This window comes from Centruroides sculpturatus, unplaced genomic scaffold (assembly GCF_000671375.1).
Source record: "Centruroides sculpturatus isolate CEXI.00-Female unplaced genomic scaffold, Cexi_2.0 scaffold958, whole genome shotgun sequence".
Classification (NCBI taxonomy): Eukaryota; Metazoa; Arthropoda; class Arachnida; order Scorpiones; family Buthidae; genus Centruroides; species Centruroides sculpturatus.
This window is the reverse complement of record NW_019385395.1, coordinates 193,992-200,070: the sequence shown is the minus strand read 5'-3', so window position 1 is coordinate 200,070 and position 6,079 is coordinate 193,992. Positions and strand designations below refer to the sequence as shown.

Here is a 6,079-nt window from a genome sequence, read left to right as displayed (position 1 = left end):
GAAAGGGGTTAAATCAATTTCTAAACAGAGATCGAAGACATTAGATCATGTTGAGAAATTGCTTTTGCTTTGGATAACTGAAAAACAGTGTGCTGGTGACATCGTATCAGAAGCAATTATTTGCGAGAAAGCTAAAAAAATACATGCTGATCTCATGAAAAATCAAGCAGGAAAGCGAGGTGTTTAAAGCCAGCCATTTTTTTTCATGAGAACGGATTAATCATTTTTACATTACTTCTTATGGGAAAGGTTGGTTCGGTATCCGTCCTATTCGGTATAAGTCCAAACATCAGGAACGGATTAAGGTCGTATACCGACGTTCCACTCTATTTATAATCTTAATTTACTCGAGAAATTTCTGATCTGAAAATAATTTATATCCTGAAAAATTAATTTTAAAATTATTATGTGCAGAAATGTTTTGCTTTAGATAAACTGAAGGAAAAAGTGGAAACACTTAAATAAACTATAATGTAACAATAAAAACCTTTTTAAAATAATTTCAGTGTTATATTATTTCAAATTGTCATGTACCCGAATATTAAGACAAATATCCATCAAGAAAATAATTAATTCTAGTATTGATAATAAAACTATTACTCGACAAATTATTTGTAATCTTAATTTATAAAATATCAGAAATTAGACCAGGAATATATTGTCAACAATCACTAAAATTTATTATTTCACTTTACTTGCAGAAATGTCTTATGTTTTAAATAAAGTGAATGAAAAAACTGGAAAAGCTTAACCTCTGGACTGCCGATATCGTCCGTGAATATCGCCAGAGACGGCCGAAAAAAGTCAGTCGTCGTCCGTCCCTCCGTCAAAGGAAACCCGCACTGATTACTCCAGGAATATCGTCGACCAGTGCCCATTTGGATACCTTGCGCCATCATTGTGCTAGTGCAGGGGTCGGCAACCTTTTGAGTCGGAAGAGCCAAAATTACAATTTACAAAATTTTAAAGTTTTTAAAGAGCCACAAAACTTTTTCGTGCCAACAATAAATAGTACTCGCATAAATAAAGTTTTTTGATAAAAAATACTAATCTGTTTATTCATAAGAAAAAATATCTATTTATTCATATATAAGTAGTGTTTTTCACAACAAATTAGATAATAGAAACATCCGACGACGGCGTCATTCGAGAGCTTCCGACGGACTGACGACCGTGTCACGGGGGAAGGGTGCGGTGTAAAGCGAGCACAAGTGGCTGAGAGATAGAATCAGTGCCTAATCCTCGTTAATCGATTCATAACGATTTTTAAATGTTTTTTTTTTTTTTTGATAAAATAAATAATATTTGCGTATGGAACTAAAGAGCCGCAGCTTCACATCCAAAGAGCCGCATGTGGCTCGCGAGCTGCAGGTTGCCGACCCCTGGTCTATAGTGATCTGATATTGGAATAACAAACATTCTGAAAACATTAAAAAGCCATTTTTTGGCTTCTTAAAAATGTGAGTGTTTAACTAATCAATTTGTCTATGTGGTATCATCAATTTCCAGAAATAGTAATTTTCAGTTTAAACTAACAAAAAAAATTGTCTAGGCAATACAGGTAAAAAGTTTTGAAAATTTTTGCTTTGGAACTGTTGATTTCTTTCTTAAGATAATTTTCAGTGCAGTTGCCTTTGTCAATTTTCATCTATGCATTGAAATTGGCATATCATTGAGATTTAAATTATAATTGTTTTTCTCTACTTCATCTTCAGCTGCATCTTTGCAGCTTTAACAAATCCACTATGCTTAACTGTTGACAATCATAGCTGATGTAAGTTTTCCAGCTTTGTTTAAGAAGGTGAAGAGCCCTAAAAGAGTTTTTTTCTTTCTTTCTTTTTAGCTCTTCTGCATTCATTTTTGTGCTTTCAATGTCCTGGAGAAGTCAACTGTGCATTTTTTGGCAATAATATGCTTTTGTAGTTCAGATTATGTCATGATCATAAGATTGGATGAATGATGTTTTATTGGATGGGCAAATGTGTAACTTTATGTAAATTAAAATGCTTGTCTTTTTTGATGCATCATACATTTGTCAACCAACAGAAGGATATTACAGTTAAGTTTCTGGTTTCATGACAGCAACCAGTCATTAAAAATTGCTACTGTCATCTGGGCATTGTTATTAGAATGATAAGGAACTGATAATGCTCTCACCTCCTTAAAACAGCAAGGGGTTTTGCTTTTTTGCTGTCACCATTAAGTCTGCCTTCTCTCCTACTGTACATAATACATGATCATCAGACACTTCGTGGAAATCTTAGTTCTGCTTCATTTAGTTTATAATTGCAAGTGGAATATTTGAGACTGAACTGCCTAAAGTGCATTAAGTCAAAAATATAAAATGCCTACCAAAATTTATTATTATTTTATTTTATTTGTTGTGTTTAGTGAATGTAATAGTAAATGCTAAAATAAGCTTAAAACATTTTAATGTCAATAATATTCAATGACATACATTCAAGAGCTGATTGGGTAGCTTTTATTTTCTAGAAAAACTAAAACTAATGAATGCTAAATTGATATTCAGTTTCCAAGTAGTTCTCTGAGAGCCATTATATAGAGAGGTGGGAATTACTGGAAACTTAGCTCTCAAGACAGAAGTTCAGATAAGAGTGCAAAATAATAATAATTATTATTAAAGCATGGATTGAGTGTAGAAAATGTGAAAGAACTAAAGGTGAAGTATTATTTGCCTTGGTGATTTTTAGGAAAAAATTACAATAGTAAAGGTAAAGGTTTCTAAAGGATTGTTTTTTTGTTGTTTTTAAAGATTTTGATTAGTTTACATAAAGGAAAAGCTGTTTGACAATTTTGTAATTGCAATTTAAAATTAGCAGGTAACCCACCTGTTTTCAAATTGACTTTAAAACAGTTTAGTCTCAGGTTATTCACAGGAAATTACAGTAATATAATTATGAGTGATTAAATTAGAAATTACATTTTTTTTTCTAATTTGAGTGACAAATGTTTTGCTTTACAGAGAATGGCTGTATTTGCTGTCACATGAAATGCTTAATCCTTACTATGGTTTATTTCAATATACAAGAGATGATATATACACTTTACAAATTAATCCAGATTCTTCAGTTAATCCTGTAAGTACATTTAAATATTATGTGATCATATATGATTGTTTTCTAGACAAATGTTATATATATCTTCAAATAAGAATAAAAACAATTCCAACAATGCTTAAAAAGCATTTTTACTAATAGATTTTTTCAATTACCATTATTATTACTCTATATACAGTGTTCACATAAACATTTATATAGGGACAGAAGAGATCTTTCCAACATTGATTAATTGTATGAATGTGGTGCATGCTTGTTTCAGTGCTAAAATAATCAAAGGGAATCAAGATGATTTAGCATAACATACGTATAATCTATGACTATAAAGGATTAAGTCAGCATTGCAGAAATTTTATACAAAAAAGTAACATTTATTTTGTTAGAAAACATGTTCAGCAGCAATATAAAGATGAAGATGGCACATATCATTCCTTGTATCATCATTTTATAGGTCTGTTGTATGCTTTTCTTCTGTTTGCCAATTTCACCTAGCATTGCTGAGTACGCCTACGCATCATACACTGATTCTTATAGATGACCCCATAGGAAAAAATTCATGAGTCAAATCTGAGAAATTTGTTGGCATGTCTCATCCAGCTGTTGCCATACTGCTCTGCAAGCCACTGATGTATGTCTCTAGGAATGATGTGTCATGCCATTGTACTGATACCGAACCCATGCTGTATAGCACTAAAATTGCCATTTGGCAATATTTTTATTAAAGTGGCAATAAAAACTTTAGTCTGCTTATTTCAATATTCAACATGAAATTGAATCACAAAGCCTGCTTCATAAAAAACAGCAGAATGTCTAGCTCCCATCCATCACACAACTANCCCTATAAGATATAGATACGTTCCAATTTATTAGGAATCCGATTTCTTACAAGTCGTTCCAATCACAGCCCGACACGTGTCAAGTTTACGGACTACGGCTGATTGAAAGGTTTTCTTCCATAAAATTAATCGATTCTACACTAATCCGACTCAACATTTCCAAAATACGTATATTTTTTCGTAGTTTTATAGGAATCGTAATTATAGGGACCGTAATTATAGGGGGGTCGACTGTAATTCAATTGAAATTTAGTGTATATTTTATAATTATTATTGTTTAAATTTATATGTTGATACAAATAATGCTATTTGTGGCATATACAGTCTTTTAGTGTGAACATGCTAAATTTTCTAAAGTAACAGTTTTAGTGAAATTGAAAAATACAGTTTTGACTATTAATAGAGAAATTACTTTTATATGATATTTTATATTGTTAGATAAGAACAAAAATACGTTATATAAACTGCTTTCATATTAAACACTTATTTTAAATTGTTTGCAGTATGCATCGTTATAATGGTTTTTAATTAACCTTGATTAAAACGCAAAAATAAAGCATGGTTCTCAGATCAGTACTAGTCTTTAGACAAACTTTTAGTTTTTTAATATAAATAAGATGTTTTTAAAAATAAGTAATTAATGATATTAATTTTAATTTTTTCTAGCTTTATGGAAAATTCATCGAAATCAATAAATTGTGTTCTGCTGATTTACCGTTAGAAACTAAAATGAAGGTAATGCAAATAAATTCAAATTTTTTCATTGGCTATAAATTTAATATATTAAAAAGGCATTTTATTTCTTTGAAAAGATGCTGAATTTCATGAAAAGGTATGGTAAAACTCCATTTGGAGTAAGCATCGGCGGATTCTTTTACGTTAAGAAGAACTTCTTTATTCGAGTAAGTTTTTTATCTATATTCTCTAACTCTTTATTAAACTTCATGTATACACGTCGTTACTAAATTTATGCAAATCTATTTAGAAGTTATTTATAAAAATCATTAGATACAGAAATCTGTTAGTGTGTACAGTACATAACAATTTTTGAATGTTATTTTACAGTGTTTGAGTGCCATATATTCAGCGCTGTCCGTCTTGACTGAACTTCTAATTGCAAAGAAGCCGTCTTCTTGTAAAATTAAGATTGGAGACTTAATACAATAACGGTATTTTGCCTCACAGGCTGACTGAATGACTGAAGTCAAAGCTTGAATGTGAGTAGACTTAATACAGAAAAATGAAATATTGCATTCGAAAAAGGACGTCCAAAGTAGATATATAAAAACATCTGAAATCTCAAAAAGTCAACGTCTAACGAAACGTCAAAATTTGAATCTCGACTCTCTTGAAGAATATACATTCTGTTGACATTTCATTTAAGCGTTACCTGCCTAATTTTCTTAATTTTATGATATTAGTTATTTATTACTTTGTTCAGCTTAAATGTAGATTCGTCTGACAGAAATGTAAAACGCTGTCTAAGAATGAGGACGAAAGAATTTCGACTGACTCGACAGAACAATTGATTCTGTCATATATTAAACCTGATAAAAAAAAAATTGATGTCTAGAAAAGTATTTCATTTTTCGCCTTAACTACAATTTTTTCTGATCATAAATTTTAGAAGAACGACTGGTGAATATCCAGTTCTGAATGGAAAAGACTGATACTTCACTTTCAGAGTTTGATTCCTGGATGTCTGTACTTAAAGATGAAGAAAATAGACGGTTACACTAGTTTATAAAATAGTAATGCATTTGAATGCATGAAGAAGTGTTGCTTAGATTTATTAAAAGTGTGTTAAAGTTGGAAGATAAAGAAAGAAAATACAGTGATTACTGGTCTTACATGTAATAAAAGTGATGAAGAGAACCTAATTTTAGTGCAAAATTTAATTTAAAATACAGTCGAACCTCGGCTTTCGAACAGAATTCGTTTGTAAAAGTTGTTCTAAAACTCAAACAAATAAGAAACAGCATAAAATGGATTTATTCGGTTTTGATTTCCAAAGTGAAATTTTTTAAAACTATTTTAGCTGTGTTTCATCCATAAAAATGTCTACAAATGCAATATTAATACTGTATAAATCAAATATTAATATTAAAATATATAATATATTAATAAATTTTTGTTATTTAATTTGAGTTAAGCACCTTTAAATAC

General features: G+C 30.4%; 1 long non-coding RNA gene across 1 annotated transcript; it reads left to right on the top strand.

Annotated features, from left to right (window-relative positions):
• Positions 1 to 4,578: 4,578 nt before the first annotated feature.
• On the top strand, positions 4,579 to 5,944 carry LOC111638496. Its single transcript, XR_002758882.1, has 3 exons — positions 4,579 to 4,648; positions 4,726 to 4,815; positions 4,979 to 5,944. It is a non-coding gene; the product is annotated as an uncharacterized LOC111638496 (long non-coding RNA).
• Positions 5,945 to 6,079: the final 135 nt, after the last annotated feature.